This window comes from Orcinus orca, chromosome X (assembly GCF_937001465.1).
Source record: "Orcinus orca chromosome X, mOrcOrc1.1, whole genome shotgun sequence".
In the NCBI taxonomy this organism is placed as follows: domain Eukaryota; kingdom Metazoa; phylum Chordata; class Mammalia; order Artiodactyla; family Delphinidae; genus Orcinus; species Orcinus orca.
Genome location: NC_064580.1, coordinates 1,458,701 through 1,477,991, shown reverse-complemented (window position 1 = coordinate 1,477,991; position 19,291 = coordinate 1,458,701). Strand labels below are relative to the sequence as shown.

The following is a 19,291-nucleotide window of genomic DNA, read 5'->3' as shown; positions in this document are numbered from 1 at the left end:
AGCAGGCCCAGGGCTAGGCCTTCGGGGTCCTCCTCCTACGTGCTGGGGGCCCGTGGCCACTCTCCTCTGAACTTCGCTGGCTTCGTCCTCTGCAGCCCCACGCGGGTGGGATACAGCGGCTGCTTGCCTTGGGTGGCTTCAGCCTGCAGCCCCACTGGCCTCTGCTCCGGCCCTGCAGCCCCATATCCTGTCGTGCTCAAGGCAAGATCCCGACCGTTCAGGCTCCCCCTTCCTCTCTGCAGACCCGGGTTCCTGGCCTGCAGACGCAGGGCCCTCCCGGAACCTGCGTGGTCTCTGGGTCCCCCCGGCTGCCTGGGCCCATCCCGGCTTCCCAGGCTGTGACTCCGAGGCTGGGTGCTCCGCGTGGCCTCTTTGCTGGGGTGGTTTGTGCTGGTTTTCTGGGAGCACCCTTAGGATATCTGCTCAGTGGTTTGACCTTTGGCCTGAAGCGAGGTCGGGATGCTTTGCCCACCTCTCGTTTTCAGCCCAATTTGTTCACCTTCTCGACTGACCCAAACTCCCTCAATTTTTTGGGTGATGAGAGACCAGATGGGATAGGCTTTTAGCAGACGGCAGATGGCACAAGGCAGGGGCGGATTCCTCAGGAAGTGTTTCCTTAGGGAGACGGGCATCGCTTCCTCTGTTAGAAGGATGGAACCCGGTGGTCTCCGCAGCTGTCCTTGAAAGAGGACTTTTCCTGAGAGATTTTGTCACGTGGGGTCCACAGCAAATGCATTTCCCCTCGGACGGCGGGTGTCCTGGGAGATGATACTTGATGAGTCCTCTAGGGGCTTTTGCTTCCAGGAGGATCCTGGCTGGGTCTTCGTGGAAATGAGGCAGTGATTGGAGAGTAGGTGACATTGGGAAGATCACGTCTCGTGCACAGCACCGGGGACGCCAGGATTGGAGTTTATGGTCCAGCGTAGGAGCTGATAATTGTGTCGATGGCCAGTTTGTTACATACATACTAACCTTTGTGATTCCATGCCTGGATGGAGTTGATTCTATTTTTTTTTATATATATATATATGTATAATACATAATGTAAATATGTGTGTGAACATAAGTATATATATTTACATATATCAATATATATACTTTTATATCCTATCTATGTATATCTTCTTTTTTATATTCTGTCAGTTATCTGTCATCTGTGATCATTCATCTGTGTATTTATTACATATCTATCATCTGTCTACATCTTTATCATCTATGTATGTATTATTTATTATCTCTGCATTTATAATCTATCATCTGTGCCCTTGTCCATTTTCCGTCTATTATCTATCGACCTGTTATCTGTATCTGTTGTCTATATCATCTGTGTGTTTATCTATGTATCTATGATCAGTTTGTCATACATCTCTGTATCTATCGTCTGTCTGTGTATCTTATTTATCACCTATACACTTATTCTTTATCATCTACGTATCTGTGTATTTTCTATTACCTGTCAGTTTGTCATATCTGTCTATCTATCTGTCTCTGTTTATCCATCCATCCATCCATCCTGTACTTTTATGGGTAAACGTCTGTCTCTGTTTATCCATCCGTCCGTCCTGTGCTTTTATGGGTAAACTGAAGGTGCGTTGAGCAGCTTGCATTCTCCCTGCAGGAAATGTAATGAGTTGACGCACTTCTCCTTAAAGGACAGCTGTCGTTGGTCAGCCCGTCATGGCTTAACACGTTTCCCGGCTCCGTAAGACACTCTGGCAGGAACCGTGGGATTCCTGCAGTCCACTCTCCTCCCGGAACCTCTGAGGACTCAGCATGTCCAGCTCCTCACCCAGGAGAGCTGGGGGAGCATCACCCTGCCCTCAGTGCGTGGTGCCCTGGCTCCGCGGCTGGTGTGGCCCTCCCCCCTTCACACGCACTTGGCCGGAGAGCTATACCATGCCTCTCGGGCCCGGGCAGCTGGCCCCGTGGCGGATGGGCTGAATGGCTGCAGGCCTGCCTGGGGTGGGTGGGGTCTCCCCAAGGAGGAGCCCGTTCCTGGGCTGTGGGCGGTGAAGCCCACATGGCGGGTCTCCAGGTGGCAGAAGGACACGGGGGAGGTGCAGCCGCTGGGATGCAGTGACCGGCTCACCTCCCTTCCCGCTGGCATCCGGGGTCTCGCGTGCCAGGCCACGGGGGCCAGTCCTGGGTCTGTGGTCAGCTTGGTTCAGGGCTGTCCCGCCGTGTACGGCCTCGTGAAGGAGCGCGGCCCGGGACAGCGGAGGTGGCGCACGCGCAGTGCCCGAGCCAGCGGTGAGCCTGCCTTGGTGGGTGTCTGGCGGCAGCAGGGACACCCCCTGGGAGGGGCTGGCAGTGGCCCTCCCAGGTCTTGTCCTGACCCCCCCGGCGAGGCGTTGGGATGGACTGGGAACGGGGAGGTGGATGAAGGGAAGAGCAGATGCGCAGTCGGGGGGGGGGATGGTGGGTGCAGGATGCACGTGCAGGAAGGCACGTCCGTACCGCTGGCAGCGCAGGGGGAGACCGCGCAGGGAGCCCCCAGCCCCGCCTTTCCTCCTCTGCCTCTGACCCTCTCGTGTGCACACCTCCGGGCGAGGTGGCGGGAGCGTGTTGCAGACTGAGCCTTTGTGTCCCCCCGGAATTCGTATGTGGAAGCCCTGACCCCCGAGGGGATGATGGTAGGCAGTGGGGTCTTTGGGAGGTGATTAGGGTTAGATAAGGCCATGAGGGTGGGGTTCCCGTGATGGGATTAGTGTCCTTATAGAAGAGGAAGAGACCAGAGCTCTCTCTCCACCACGTGAGAACACCGGCAAGTATGCAGCTGTACAAACCAGGAGGAGAGCCTCGCTGGGAACTCATCTGCCCTGGCCGTGGTCTGCCTCCAGGCCTGTGAGAGGCACGTATCTGTTGTTTAAACCACCTTACCTGGGCTACTTTGTAATAGCAGCCAGTATTATTCATGGCTCTCCAGGGAAATGGAACCAATGGGGTATATCTAATATCTATGTAGATGGATAGATGATAGATAATAGATAGATGATAGGTAGGTAGATAATAGTTAGCTAGCTAGATGATAGATATGTAGATGATAGACATATGATAGGTAGATAGACAGATGATATAGATAAATGTAGGTATTGGTTCTGTATCTCTGCAGAGCCCTGTGTAATACATATATCTGTATCTTTATATCGGTATGTGTATATTGATTGATTGGAATTGACCTACACAATTCGGGAGACCAAGCAGTGGCACAGTCTGCCATCTGGAGCCCCAGGAAAGCCAGTGGTGTGTTCAGTCCGAGTCCTAAGCCCTGAGAACCAGGCACACAGGTGTCCAAGGGCAGGAGGAGATGGACATCCCAGCTCAAGGACAGAGAGACAGAGAATTCTCCCTCCGCCTTTCTGTTCTATTCAAGTGTCAACTGATTAGACGGGGCCCACCCTCCCTGGGGAGAGCCACCTGCTTTCCTCCATCCACCTGTTCAAATGCTCATCTCGTCCAGAAACACCCTCCCAGACACATGCAGAGATCACGGTGCCCCAGCTCTCTGGGCTCCTGGTGGCCCAGCCAACTTGATGCGTACCTTTACTCATCGTGCAGCCCGCCCTGGCACATAGAGCAGCTGAGTGCCGCAGGACGTGACCAGGGCTGCAGGCCTCAGCGGGCACAGCTCCTGGGTCCAGCTGACTCTCTCGTCCACGTGCTCAGGGGCGGCTGGGGGCCTCTTCAAACTGCCTGTTACCTCACCCAGCCCGCAGAGGGGGTGGGGCTTATCCTCACACATAAAAGACTCCTGCTTAGAAAGGCCTCCGTCGGGTCCACGTGGAGGCTGTTTTCTCTCCCCCTTTCCGCATTTACTCCTATCATCCCTGGGGCTTCTCCCTACATGGCTCTTTCCTCCGGTGTTGGCCCTTCTAGCATAACCATTTTTATTTTTTAAAAAAAATTATTTTATTATTTATTTTTAAAATTTTGGCCATGCTCCGCGGCTTGCGGGATCTTAGTTCCCCGACCAGGGGTGGAACCCGTACCCCCTGCAGTGGAAGCGTGGAGCCCTAACCGCTGGACCCCTAGGGAAGTCCCATGGACCTCTTGTATTTCTCGGTTTGGAGGGAGTTGCCACAGGGTTTAGTGGCCGCTGCAGGAGGGAAGGTTTAGGATCCACGCGGCTGACATCACGGGGCTGAAGAGCCGTGGGGCCCGTCAGCTGCCCCAGCTCTTCCTGTCCCCCTGCTGTTGGTGGAAGCAGCCGTGCTTCGTGGCTGACACCTGCACTGGTTTCTCAAGCTGTGGAAACACACCAGCATGAGAGGCGGCTGTCAGGTCCTCCTGCCACAAGGATGAGCCGTCATCCAGGCGATGGTACCATGCTGGCCTGAGCTGATGCCTTTTGCACGCTCCTCTGGTCCAGCTGGCCGGGTCCCTGCTTCCAGACGATGCCCAGCGGAAGCTAGTTAGGGCTCTTGGTTGCCTGAAAACTCATACTTTGTGCTGGCTAATTTTATCTCACTGTGGCTGGGCTGTGGACCCAGCTTTGCGGTCAAACGCTGGTGTAGAGGTTGCTGGCAAGATATTTTTTAAGATGAGAGGAACGTTGGGACTTCCCTGGTGGTGTAGGGGTTAGGTCTCTATGCTTCCACTTCAGGCGGCACGGGTTCGATCCCTGGTTGGGCAACTAAGATCCCGTATGCCCCGTGGCATGGCCAAAAAAAAAAAAAAAAAGATGAGATAAACATTGAAATCATGCAGCAACATGGATGGACCTAGAGATGATCGTACTGAGTGAAGTAAGTCAGAGAAAGGCAAATATATCACTTATATGTGGAATCTAAAATATGATACAGATGAACTTCTGTACAAAACAGAAACAGACTCACAGACACAGAAAACAAACTTATGGCTACCAAAGGGGAGAGGGATAACTAAGGAGTTTGGGATTAACAGATGTACACTACTGTATATAAAATAAACAACAAGGATTTACTGTAGAGCACGGGGAACTGTATTCAATGTCTTGTCAAAACCTACAATGGAAAAGAATCTGAAAAAATATATCACTGAATCACTCTGCTGTCCACCGGAAACCAGCACCACATTGTAAATCAACTACAATTAAAAAAACATTGACACCAGGAGACTTTGACATAACCAGATTGTCCTTCACAATGTGGGTGGGCCTTGTCCAATCAGTTGAAGATCTTAGGAGAAAAAAAGACTGAGGTTCCTCAAGGAAGAGGGAATTCTGCTTCCACATGGTCGTGGGACTCAACCTGTAACCTCAGCTCTCCCTGGGTCTCCAGCCTGCTGGTCTACCCTTCAGATTTTGGGGTGCCCCCTCTACACATCTGTGGTTGAATGAACCAATTCCTTCAAATAATCTCTCTGGCTCTTTCTGTCTCCCTTTCTCTTTCTGTCTGTGCTTCCTGTTGGTCCATTTCTCTGGAGGGACCCATAACTAAACATACTTTATGTCCATAGGGGGCACTACAAGAAAGCCAGTTAGAGTTGGGGGTCCCAGGAATACAGGAGCCAAGCCCCTCCCAGTCATGAGAGGACATGTCAAAAAAATTTCATTTCCTCACGCTGACGGACTTAACTGCCAAGCGTCTTCCCCTCGTGTAAAACACCCAAGCTGTGGTCACCCGACTCGCTGTCAATGTTAAACATTTCCTTGTCATTGAATTCTGCTTCTCAGATGCGAATTGTTTTTTTTCACAATTCAGCAAATGTAGTTTTCATAAACCCTTCTTAAAGAAACTGTAAGTCTTAGTTCTGCGTAATCGATCGTTGAACAGAGAAAATATTTAACTCTGTAGTTTAGATTAACCGATATTGGCAATTATTGTTACAAAATAAAATGGTCATATTCTAAAGCTATCAATATGAAAATGACATTACTAACCAAAGCTGTCAGGAAAAATGAAATAGGATAAGAAATTCAGGTAAGTATTGCAATTTTCTCATTCTTTAAAGATAAAAATTAAAAATGTCACATTAATTTAATAATACAAGTACTAGATACATAAACAATGCTCAAGGTATGGAAGTAAACCCTAAGCTAACATGATACTGATGCCTGCTGTCTGCTGTCATTAGTCTTCCTTTTCTCGTTCTTTGAAAACTTTCTTGAAGTTTTCATTTATTTAAAAAAAAATTAAAATTTTTAATTGAAGTATCGTTGATTTACAATGCTGTGTTTCAGGTGTACAGCAGAGTGATTCAGTTTTATAGTCAGTTACATATATATATATATATATATATATATATATATATTCTTTTTCAGATTCTTTTCCCATGTAGGTAATTAGGAAATATTGAGTATAGTTCCCCGTACTATACAGTAAATCCTTGTTGGATAAAGAAGATGTGGTACATATATACAATGGAATATTACTCAGCCATGAAAAAGAATGCAATCATGCCATTTGCAGCAACATGGGTGGACCTAGAGATGATCATACTTGAGTGAAGTTAGACAGATATCATGTGATATCACTTACATGTGGAATCTAAAATAATGACACAAATGAACTTAAACAGAAATAGTCACAGACAGAACAATTTACGGTTGCCAAAGGGGAAGGGGGGAGGGATAAATTAGACTGGGATTAACATATACACGTTGCTATACACAAAACAGATGAACAACAGAGGCCATTATTAGTGGACATGCTTTTTTTTTTTTTTGCTATGAACGTTTGATTTATTTCCCTATAACGTTAATACTCTTTAACCATCATCCTACATCACATACAATTTTGTATCCTGTTTTGGTGTGTTTATTTTTTTTTTCACTGCATCATTTCTCTGTGATGGAGAAACCAAGTATAAGTGACTGCAAAATACTTGCCTCTGTGTTTTTGGTCACTTGCATAAGGTTCTAAACAGTGTTTATCATGTAACGCGTGATCGCTTTACAGGTGATTCCCTCTTAGTTATTCATACCCCCTTAATACCACATTTCTTTTCTTCCCTAACTTTACTGAGGCAGATTGACCTGTAACTCTGGATGCTTCGTGATGGACGTGCTTAAATAGAACTGTGCAAAGCTCAGGGCACGCTCCGAAGGTGCTGGTGGTTTAATTCTCCCGGGAAGAATCCAGGCACTTTTTCATGCATCTTTACCGGGAGCCGTGGGTGTCCCCAGACTCCGATGGGTTGGGGTAATTTCTGGGGAGCGCCTGTTTTCCTACCAGCCCTGGACGGCCTCGGAGTCCTGGGTGGTGGCTGCTGAGGCCACCCCGTCACCAATTTGTTTGTTTGTTTTTGGCCACACGTTGCAGCACGCGGGGTTCTAGTTCCCCGACCAGGGATGGAACCCGTGCCCCCTGCCTTGGAAGCGCGGAGTCTTACCCACGGGACCGCCGGGGAAGTCTGAACGCATCCCTAATTTTGACCCCCACCTCCCGCCCCCAGCACTTCTGTCGAGGCTGATGCCTGGGCCTGGCTTCTCGGAGTTACGTCCTGGGTTTTAGGTCTCCCACCTCCAGCCCACATGAGCCCCCTTCTCACGGAGGAACTCCCGGGACCTCTACACACCCACGCCTCCCCCGCGGTCCGTGATTCAGCATGGTCTTCACCCATGTTGAGCGGCTGTACTGAGATTTCATCCACCATTAAATCATACAATTCAGTACAGGGTTCAGTGGACCTGCCTCCTGGTGCTTGGGGTAATGGCTTATGGCTTCTGCCACCCATCCCCGAAAGCATGAACTCGTGCTCTCTAGAGGGATCTGGACAACATGACATGCGCATGGCCTCCCTGGACCCAGCATCACTTATTGTGACACAGTATCATTCCTCACGCCGTTGCTCGTAGGACTGAGTCATTTTTTTCTTTTATAAATTTATTTTATTTACTTATTTTTGGCTGCGTTGGGTCTTCGTTGCTGCGCGCGGGCTTTCTCTAGTTGCGGCGAGCGGGGGCTACTCTTCATTGTGGTGCCCGGGCTTCTCATTGCGGTGGCTTCTCTTGTTGCGGAGCACGGGCTCTAGGGCGCAGGCTTCAGTAGTTGTGGCACGTGGGCTCAGTCGTTGTGGCTCACAGACTTAGTGGCTCCGCGGCATGTGGGATCTTCCCGGACCAGGGCTCGAACCCGTGCCCCCTGCACTGGCAGGTGGATTCTTAACCACTGTGCCACGAGGGAAGTCCCCTAAGTAGCTTTCTAATGTAGGGTCTGGATGTCTTTCTAGATTGTTTCCTTTTCTGCCAATCTCGCTTTAGGATTGATACATAGATGATATGATGTATTCATATACTAAGCTTTCCCATCTGTGCCCCCCCTCACCTCTCCAGTCTTAATGCTTCTAGATCATTCTATCCCTGGGATGAATGGCCATCCTGTTCCTATTCCTTGGTCACCAAACGGGGCACAGGCTGGTGTGGTGTCCAAAGGGCCCGATGGCGGCTTTGTCTGGAAAGGTTGCTTCCCATCATCTGTCTGTCAGGCAGGTCTCACTAGTGAGACTTTTATGCTTCTTAATTATCGACACAGCCATTCTTAAGGACCTCCGTGATGCTGCGTGTCAGGAAAACGTATTCCTGGGGCCAGCTGACTTGGAGGTTCAGCTACACGTCATTTTAAATTATTCTGTCAATTTTGAGGACTCTTGAGACAAGTGCACACACACATGCCTAAGATGGTAGGAGGTCCATGAAAGGGTGGCTTATAGATGTCCTTCTTCATTTGTGAGAAGAATACCAGACTTTCCAAGTCCCCGCCCATCCCCCATTATTCACGATTAAGCAAGGTGTTTCCCCCATTTTAAGCTGAGAAATAATTCACCATACAGTACACCCAGTAAATGGCACAATTCAGTGGTTTTTAGTATATTTGCAGAGTTGCACAAATGCCGTTGCTATGTTATTTTAGAACATTTTAAAAACCACTTCCCAAGGGAATCCCTGTACCTGTTACCTGTCACTCCCCGCTCCTGTTTCCCCCCCAGGTCCTCTGTCTCCATGCGTTTCCCTATTTGAGTATTTCATAGAAACTGAGTCATGGCATATATGCTCTTTCTGGGTCTGGCTTCTCCCGCTGAGCATCATGTGTTCAAGGTCCTTGGACACTTGGGCTGTTCTCACTTTTCTGGTTACTGTGAATCACGGTGCTCTGAGCGTTCATCGCACGTATCTGAGTGGATACGTGTTTTCATTTCTCCTGGATAGATTGATACCTAGGAGTGGCGTAGCTGGGCTATTGTATCTCCATGTTTACCGGTTTGAAGAATCGCCAGGCTCTTTTCCAAAGTGGTTCCTGCAATTTACATCCCCACCAGCAGTGGAGGACGGTTCGGATTTCTCTACGTCCTTACCAACTTCGTTATTTTGTTTGTTTCTTTCTTTCTTCTTCTTTTAAATGGTGTTTTTTTTTTTAGTTGTGGTAAAAGTCATATCACATGATATAAAACGTACTGTGTGGCTTTGATTTACGTTTCGCTAATGCTCTCTTCAAAGAGGTATGTGGTTATTTCCCAGTGGAGCACAGGAGCAAAGATTTAAGGAGTGAAGAAATGAATTGACCACCCACGTGCTCTTGGAAAGAATTCAAGGTGGCTTAGGCGTGTCTGTGGAAGACAGGAAACACAGAACAGAGACCAAAGTCCAGAAACCTGGTAGATGAGGGACGAGGTAGTGTTGCTGCTATAGCCTGGGCTTAGCAAACCCCTGTACCTGGTGTCCACTTTGTCTCGTGACAGCGGGCAGTCCTGGCGGAGAGTCCAGCTCTCAGTATTTGATAAAAGGACCAGGCACGGGGTCATCCCCAATTCAAAAGGGAGCCGGAAGCCTTGGGTCATTTCACAACAACTGGACAGGGGCCAAGGAGGCGGAGTTCTTTGTTTTGCCTTTTACTTTAGTTCTTTTCTCTTTTAAGAAGAGGCTATATTACATGGCATTAGTGTAGACTTTTTAAAAAAAGTTCCTGGGAATTCCCTGGCGGTCCAGTGGTTAGGACTCGGCGCTCTCACTGCTGAGGGCCTGGGTTCAGTCCCTGGTCGGGGAGCTAGGATCCCGCAAGACGTGTGGCCTGGCCGAAAAAACCAGTTCCTGCTTTGAGATAATTGTAGGTTCACGTGCAGTTGTGAGGAATGAAATGGAGCGACACTTTACCTGTTTTTCTCCCAGGGCTACCCGCTTGCAGCACGGCCGTACCACATCCCAGCCTAGATGTAGACTTGGGTGCGATGCAGTGCTTTCAGATTTCCCTGTTCTAACTTGTATTCGCTCGTGTGTGTACGATCCTGTTGCATGGGTGGCTTTGAGAATCCACCATCACGGTCAAGACACAGGGCAGTTCTGGGACCCCAAGGATCTCTGGCGTGGCCCATCTCCTTCCCACACCAACGCCCCACCCCGTCCTTCACCCCGGCAGCCACTAATCTGTGCTCTATAATGCTGTCACTTCAAGACTGTCATAGAAATGGAGGCATACACAATGGAACCCTTTTGAAACGGCTCTTTTTCTCCCCACTCGGTGTAATTCCCCGGAGATCCACCCACCTTGTTGCTAGAACACTGTGCCTTTCTTTTGAATAACACCTGTGAAATGACAGTCACACTAAAGATCTTTCTTTTACGAACAAGGCTGCAGTGAATATTTTTGTTCCTGTGTCTCTGCAGACCTGTGGGAGTATGTCTGTGGCATGAAATTCTTAGAAGTAGAATTGCTACGTAGGGGACATGCACGTCCACTCTAGACCCCCTCCAACTCACCTCCTAAAAGATACAGTCTCGGTGGAAAATTGACTGAATGTGCAAACCGGGCGTTGCCATCCTGGATGGGACCAGCTGTTCTTATTGATGAAACCTACTAACTTCCTTTGCTTTTATTTTCTTTAAGGAGGAGGGAGTTCCAACATCCTGTTACATACCTGTATTTTATTCAGTATCGGTTAAATCCTTGTTCATTTCCTTTTTCTCTTTTTTGAGGGTACAGGTTCGGGTGAGGCACCCGTGAGGCCAAACAAGCCGAGGCGTCGGAGTTTGGAGCAGAGAAAGGTTTATGGCAGGGTCCTGCAAGGAGACTGTGGCTTGTGCCCCCAGACCCCCGAACTCCCCGAAGGGTTTCAGCAAAGCATTTTTAATGCAAAGGTGAAGGAAGGGTGTGGGTGGTTATTGCAGACTTCGTGGTGTGGGAATCCTTTGTCCACGAAAGTCAGGTCACAGTGTTCCTGTTAACCCTCAAGAAAACCAATGTTATTCTCTGTTGTGCAACTTTTTCTCGCTCTATGAATGGAAAGGCGTTCCACCCTTAAAGGTCAGAGCCTTGAGAAAGGGCTATCCTGTATATTTCAGGCGATGGGCAACATTCTGAACTCAAAGCAAAAGAATACAAAAGTTACAGTAAAAGAAACAGACCTAATGTGGAGTCAGATGTGTTCTTCTCCGTTACCCTTGGAGCTGGCTCTAATGTGCAGTGAGCTCGGTGTACAGAGAGCTGTCGTTTTGCCATTTTTCCCAAGCGCTGGCCATCACCGAGGCATGAGGTCAGCACTCCAAGTTAGACGCTTCAAACAGAACCGAGAGCGGAGAGCGTTCTAAACATAGTCTGGAAGGGACCTCTCTCCCGGCACCCTGCAAACATCGTGCCGTTTGCCAAGATCTCAGTTGCCTTTCTTCTTGCGGTGCGTGGTGACCCAGAAACAAATCCAGGGGCGAGTAGCTTCGTGCTGCAGCGTTGGACCCAGAGGCTGCGGAGCTGAGTGGCTTTGGGAGGAAAGGAGCAGGCGAGAGCCTTGTCATGGTGCGGCTTGTAGGTACCCATCTGGGACGGGGCAGCTGGCGACACGGGTCCCAGTCACCACACGGGTCCCAGGCCCGGCCGGTGCGCTTGGGATCAGCTTACATTGGAGTTGGCAGAGCGCTTTCTCTGACGTCTGTCGGACAGGAGCTGACAGGTCGGAGTTGGTGTTGAACCCAGGATCAAAGACGTGCACGGTGTGGGGAGGAGAGGGTGGCGGTGGAGGTGATGTACGGGGATCCCGTGGAGCTGTTTGCAGCTAGATTTCCGGGGGAAGTGTGGAAGGAATGTGCATTGCAGCTGACCCGTGTCGGGGAGATAAGGGGGGCAGGGAGGGCCCGGGTCACCTGCCCTCCTAGGGAGCTCCCTCCAGCCAGGCTGGTGTGTCCTCGCGTGGGTGTACGTGTGTGTGCAGGTGTACGCCCCCGGTTAGGGTTTGAATCACGCCTCCTCCCCCACCCCCACCCCGTCCTGTAACCTTATTTGGAAATAGGGTCTCTGCAGATGAGCAACTTACGGTGAGGTCACTTGGGTGAGGACGCAGCCAGCAGGACTGGGGGCCTAGAAAAAAGGGGAAGTGTGGACACAGAGATGCTGAGAAGCAGGACCCTGGGAGGACACAGAGAAGACGGCCATCGACACGCCAAGGAGAGGGGCCTGGGGCAGACGTTCCCTATAGGCTGACAAAATGAGGACGTGTGCTCTGCAGAGACCACCCAGGATGTGCCTGGACAGTTGTTGGCTGAAACACCCCCCATCTCAGCAGAAACGCCGTCAGCTTGGATGGAAGATAAATAACGCACATGCTTGCAGTGTAAGCATGTCCCGGGTATTGCATGGGCTATACTTAAACCAAAAATTGCTCATTGCTTGTCGTAAATTATATCTCTGTCTCTATCTTTTTAACTATATATGTATCTATGTATCTATCATCTACCTACCTGAACTATCCATTTATGTATTCTCAGTCTGTTTATATCCATCTGTGATCTGTCATTTATCTATCATCTATCAATCTATCATCTATGTATGTATGTGTCCAACCATCTTTATCTATCTATCGATCTACGTATCTTTCTATCATCTTTCAAGTTATCCTGTATCTGTCTGTCTGTTGATATCTATCTATCTATGTATCTATGGAGAGATTCATTTTAAGGAATTGGCTCATGTAATTATGGGGTCTAAATCTTCAGAGTGGGCCGGCAGGCTGGAAACCCATGGAAGACTTGCAGTTTGAGTCTAAAGGCCGTCAGGAAGCAGAATTCCCTCCTCCTTGGAGAATCTCAGCCTTTGTTCTATTGAGGCCGTCAACGGATTAGACGAGGCCCACCCACACCAGAGAGGGCAACCTGCTTTCCTCAAAGCCCCTTGATTTAAATGTTCATCTCATCCAATAAAACACTGTCACGGAAACACCCAGAATAATGTCTGACCACATATCTAGACCCCGTGGCCCAGCCAGTTCGACACGTAAGATTATCCCAGGAGCCGTGACGGCCATGCAACCAGGGAGCACGTGTGATAGGATTCTTCTCTCAGCTGAAGCCAGAGGGAGACGCAGCTCCCATACCAGGCAGGCCACTGGGATTCGACAGCCTGACACTTGGACTGTTTCTGGGTGGGCGAGTCAGCTTCTTGCTTTGGAAGTCAGCTCTCCGGGACAGGTGGGGACTGGCCCACGTCCGGCCTGGGTGCCCAGCATCAGGGTGGTGGTCTCGTTCTCAGCACACGTTAGAGGAATGATTCCCTTGACCTCACATCCGGTGCCTTCCGCCCGGCCATTCCTCCGCCCAGCCTCCCTGGCGTGCTCCTGCCAATTTCCTCCTTTGCTGCCTGGCCTCCCACGGCTGGTTGAATCACGTGGACCCCTCTGCAATCCCAGGATGCAGGTGACGCAGATGCAAAGACTAGCCTCCGGGATCCGGGAGGGGCAGTCTCTCTCCTGGGCATCTCTCGCTTCTTCTGGCCAATGCCCTACGCCCGATTCAGAGCCCTCTGAGTGCTGTCCACCTGCAAGGAGGAAACTGTAGACCGTACTCATGTCGGAGGGGGTATTAATGCCTTCGCTGGGTTTTCCCGTGGCCACTTCTCAGCAATAGACGTGGGGGTAGAGGCAAGATTTTCAGATGTTGCAGGTGCTGACGGAAGCGTGTCTACATCAGATCTTTTCACTTGACATGTCTTTTTTAAAAAAATTAATTTATTTATTATTTATTTTTGGCTGCGTCGGGTCTTCATTGCTGCACGTGGGCTTTCTCTAGTTGTGGCGAGCGGCGGCTACTCTTCATTGCAGTGTGCGGGCTTCTCATTGCGGTGGCTTCTCTTGTTGCGGAGCACGGGCTCTAGGCACGCGGGCTTCGGTAGTTGTGGCACGTGGGCTCTAGAGCGCAGGCTCAGTCGTGTGGCGCACGGGCTCAGTTGCTCCATGGCATGTGGGATCTTCCTGGACCAGGGCTCGAACCCGTGTCCCCTGCATTGGCAGGCGGATTCTTAACCACTGCGCCACCAGGGAAGTCCTGACCTTTCTTTTTAATGAAGTATTCCATTCCTTTCTGGGTGTGGACCGAGGGGTTTGTTTGGAACCCTCCTTGACAGGGAAACAGAAACTCTCTCTCTGTTCTTTTCAATTCTGGTGGGAGGGACCAAGAGAATTAAGGACCTTTGTTCTTTATTTTAAAATTTAATTTAATTTTTTATTATTTTTTCAAAGTGTAGTTGATTTACTATGTTGTGTTAGTTTCAGGTGTACAGCAAAGTTATTTTATATATATTATATAACATATATAATATTGATACTTGTTATTTGTATATATATTCCTTTTCAGATTCTTTTCCCATATAGGTTATTACAGAATATTGAGTAGAGTTTCTTGTGCTATCCAGTAGGTCCTTGTTGTTTATCTGTTTTATATATAATAGTGTGTATGTTAATCCCAAACTCCTAATTTATCCCTCCCTTTCCCCTTTGGTAACCATAAGTTTGTTTTCTATGTCTGTGAGTCTGTTTCTGCTTTGTTTTTTGTTTTTTGTTTGTTTTTTTGCGGTACGCGGTCCTCTCACTGCTGTGGCCTCTCCCGTGGCGGAGCACAGGCTCCGGACGCGCAGGCTCAGTGGCCATGGCTCACGGGCGCAGCCGCTCCGCGGCATGTGGGATCTTGCCGGACCGGGGCTAGAACCCGTGTCCCCTGCATTGGCAGGCGGACTCTCAACCACTGCGCCACCAGGGAAGCCCTGTTTCTGCTTTGTAGATAGGTTCATTTGTGCCATATTTCAGATTCCACATATAAGTGATATCATATGGTATTTGTCTTTCCTTTTCTGACTTACTTCACTTAGTATGATGATCTGTAGTTGCATATATATATGACTATCATTTTTACATAAATAAAATAGAAAATAAAATATGTGAATATAAATATAAAATAAATATATTTATAAATATTAATGTAATATATAAATATTATATAATTTATAAATCTTACAAGTAATGTGAACATTATAAATATAAATAAATATTATAAATATAAACATGTATAACATAAATATTTGCATAGTATAATATGTAAACATTATAAATATAAAATATTTAATATTCATAAATATTATATTGACAAATATTTATGTTAAAAGTATCATTTATTTTCATATTGTCTCTTATCATTAAATAATACATCCTATTTGCTATTATCTTTTTTACTTTTCTTGTTTACTTGTTTTATATTATTAAATATTTTTTATGTATTAAATATGTTAAACATATTTAAATATATTAAAATAAATATGTAAAATATGTAACATTTGAGATATAGAAACATAATTTTACCTAGGATAAGACTATAGCATAGATACTATTTATAAATATCTAAATAGGAACAAACATTTCATTTATATTTATATAAGAATATATTTTACACATATATTTTTATTTCTTTTTCTTTTCCTTAGCAGTGGTGTGAAAAAACTCCTGGGCAGCAAGTGTGTTGCAGGTTGCGAAAGTTTGGGGACCAGTGTTGTATTCTACTTGGTCTTAACTGTTCAGTGTCCCCCGTAACCTCGCTTTGAGATGAAAGTTCAGGCTGCCGACGAGGCTTCTGTGGTCGTCCTTTGGTCTTTGTCTTCTTTTTGGCCCTGCCGCGTGGCTTGCGGGATCTTAGTTCCCTGACCAGGGACTGAACCCAGGCCCCTGGCAGCGAGAGCCCCAAGTCCTGACCACTGGACCACTGGGAACTTCCCCGTCCGTTGCCTCTTCTGTGTAACACCGGGAGCTGTAAGGTGTCCCCTCCAGCCCAAGACCCCAGCGTGCACCTGTGCTCACGGCGCACGGTCGGCGCAGCACAGTGCCCCACACGCATTCAGCAGCTGTTGGTCTGCATTTTCAGGAGGGACAGGTGGATGCCAGGGGGACAAGGAAAGTTGAGTTGGGTCCTCCCTAAGGCTCCCCGCCCTGCAGCGCGGTGCTGGAACCCTTCTCTGTAAACGCCGGGAGCCTAGGAAAAGAGCACTTTTATTAATCCGGCTCACCTGCCCAGGAACTAAACCCGCACGCGGTTGGAATCCCTTTAGTAGAATCAAGCCTGGGTGTCTGGGAACTTTGTGGGGCGCCCGAAGGACTCATTTGGGGTTTCTGCGAAGGACGTGCTCTTTCTGATGGACGTGGCGATGGGGAATATTCCCCGGGCGTGGCGGAGGAGTGGCGGTCCTCCGCGCCTCCCGGAAGATATCGCTGCCCCTGCATCCCTCTCGGGGCTTTTCTTTGTAGGGTTGTTGCTTCATGTTACCGGCAGCAACGCCTTACTGCAGCGCTGGACAACAGGTTGTCCCCACTTATTGGAAGGATTTTCTAACAAGTGGATCAAACCTGGCTCCTGGCCAACAGGTGGAATTATCACTTGAGCTTGGCCCGCTCGGGGCTGCGCAGTGTCCCCTGTGTGATGGTGGAGACCCAGGATGGGCTAGGATACCCCGTTGTAGGGATGGAGGATGCCCCACTGTATGCAGGTATGGCAGGGGGTTTATCCATCCTTCTTTACGGAGAGACAGGTGCTGCCCTGAGGAACCTTGGCTTTACGTTGGCAACCGGCCTTGTCTCTCCATGGCAGATTCCTAGACGTGATTTTTCGAGATCAAATGATAGAAGCACATGTAATTGCACTAGATATTACCCAATTGCCCCCAATGGGGACTGTGCTGTTTTGCACTCCTGCCCACGCTGTAGGTGAGAGAAACGAGGCTGTTGAAGTCTTTGAACTTCCGCCAACCTGATGGGTGTCATGGTATCTAGCAGTTTTCGTTAACTATTAACATTTCTCTTATTAGGTGTAAACTTGGGCATGTGTTTTTAAGGGCCATTTCAGTATGTTTTTTTTTGTGGTGCGCGGGCCTCTCACTGCCGTGGCCCCTCCCATTGCGGAGCACAGGCTCCGGACGCGCAGGCTCAGTGGCCATGGCTCACGGGCCCAGCCGCTCCGCGGCATGTGGGATCTTCCCGGACCGGGGCACGAACCCGCGTCCCCTGCATCGGCAGGCGGACTCTCAACCACTGTGCCACCAGGGAAGCCCTCAGTATGTTTTTATATCAACAAATGCTTTTGCCCTTCTTCTCTGTAGAGTTTTTTTTTTTCTTCTTCTTCTTGATTTTTAAGAACTCTTTACATACTCGGAAAATAGCCCTCTGAATGTGACTTTGCTTATGGTGTTGTTTTAATTTTAATTTTTTGGTAGGATTTTTTTTCTCTTTCTTTCTTTTTGGCCACGCCTCGTGGCTTGTGGGGTCTTAGTTCCCAGACAGGGATGGAACCTGCGCCCCCCGCATTGGGAGCGTGGGCTCTTAACCACTGGACCGCCAGGCAAGTCCTTATGGTGTTTTTGGTTTTTTTTTTTAAACTGTGTACACTTTTTTTAGGAGTGAAATTGGTCTATTTATTCTTCTCAATCTCGAATTAGAATTAGGAAGGCATTTCCTACTCTGAGGTTGAGAATAAATTTGTCCCTGCTTTCTTTGAATATTTTCATTGTTTAGCTTTTTTCCTCTTGGAGTTCATTTTGATGTGTCCTGGGAGGTATGGATCTCATTTCATCTGTTTTCAGAGGTCTTTTGAGATGTCCCCACACCATTTATTAAAAAGTTTATCTTCTCGGGCTTCCCTGGTGGCGCAGTGGTGGAGAGTCTGCCTGCCGATGCAGGGGACACAGGTTCGTGCCCCGGTCCGGGAAGATCCCACGTGCCGCGGAGCAAAAAAAAAAGTTTATCTTTTCTAGACAACAAACTAGTGGTTACCAGTGGGGGAGGGAAGGGGGGAAGGGAGAGATAGGGGTAGGGGATTAAGAGATACAAACTGCTGTGTATGAAATAAGTAAGCTACTGGGACTTCCCTGGCCATCCAGTGGATAAGACTCCACACTTCCACTGCAGGGTGCATGGGTTCCATCCCTGGTCGGGGAGCTAAGATCCCGCATGCTGTGTGGCACGGTCAAAAAAAAAAAGAGCTACAAGGATATATTGTATAGCACAGGGAATACAGCCAATATTTAATAATAACTATAAATGGGGTAGAACCTTAAGATATTGTGAATCACTATGTTGTACACCTGAAACTTATAAAATATTGTATAGCAACTCTACTTCAATAAAAAACGTGTAAAAAAAGTGAAATAAAGGAGACAGGGAAAATACAGAATTCATCTTTGCCACCTTGGTCCTATAGGAGCTTTAGCTCCTAGGACTAGCCAATTCCTACGGATAGCAAATAACTGAGCTGTAAACGTGCTTCTCAAATACAAAGCTACCCACCCAGATGCACACCCCACCCCCTGCTCTAAGGGGCTCTCATACTCGGGGCCACCATCCACCTGCCCTCATGCCCCCCCAGGGCAGGTACCAGACAACAAGGACAGTCCCCGCAGCCAGGACCTGATGAAATTATTCACAGCAGCCCATCCTAACCCTGCTCACCTGTTCCTTCCTGCAGGGCTCTCGTCTGGTTTCCCCCTTTCCCTTCGCCTCCTGACCGACCCTGGTGCCTCCCCGTGTAACCCTGCATGGTGTGTTGCGCCCCCTCCTCTTGGGAACTGTGAGTGGTCATCCGTCTTCTCAATATTGGTCGTCTCCTGACCTGTTGGCCTCACCCCATACTTGAAGAATAATAAAACCTACACTTTATCCTTCCTTCCTCCCTCCCTCTCTCTTTCTTTCTTTCTTCTTTTTGATTTTTACATCACAATACACCCTTTTTATTTTGGTCACACATTGCACAGTACAATTTTAAAATGGAGTCAAAAAGAGAAGTCTGACCTTTAGTAAAACATTATTTCATCTTGTATAATAACATGTTATTGACACTTTGGGTAGTTTAAGATTTTATTTAGACACAGTAAAGTTTATTTTATTGACGTATAGTTGATTTACAGCGTGTTTATTTCCACTCTACAACAAAGTGATTCCGTTATACATACATATGCATTCTTTTCCATATTCTTTTCCATGATGGTTTATCCCAGGATATTGAATATAGTTCCCTGTGCTCCACAGTAGGACTTGTTGTTTATGCATTCTATATGTAATAGTTTGTATCTGCTAACCCCAAACTCCC

At 48.2% G+C, this 19,291-nt stretch overlaps 1 protein-coding gene across 1 annotated transcript in view; it reads left to right on the top strand.

Moving 5' to 3' along the window:
• DHRSX (dehydrogenase/reductase X-linked) overlaps nucleotides 1-19,291 on the top strand; it is a 195,903-nt gene that overhangs the window by 13,634 nt on the left and 162,978 nt on the right. The gene's annotated exons all lie outside the window — the stretch shown is intronic.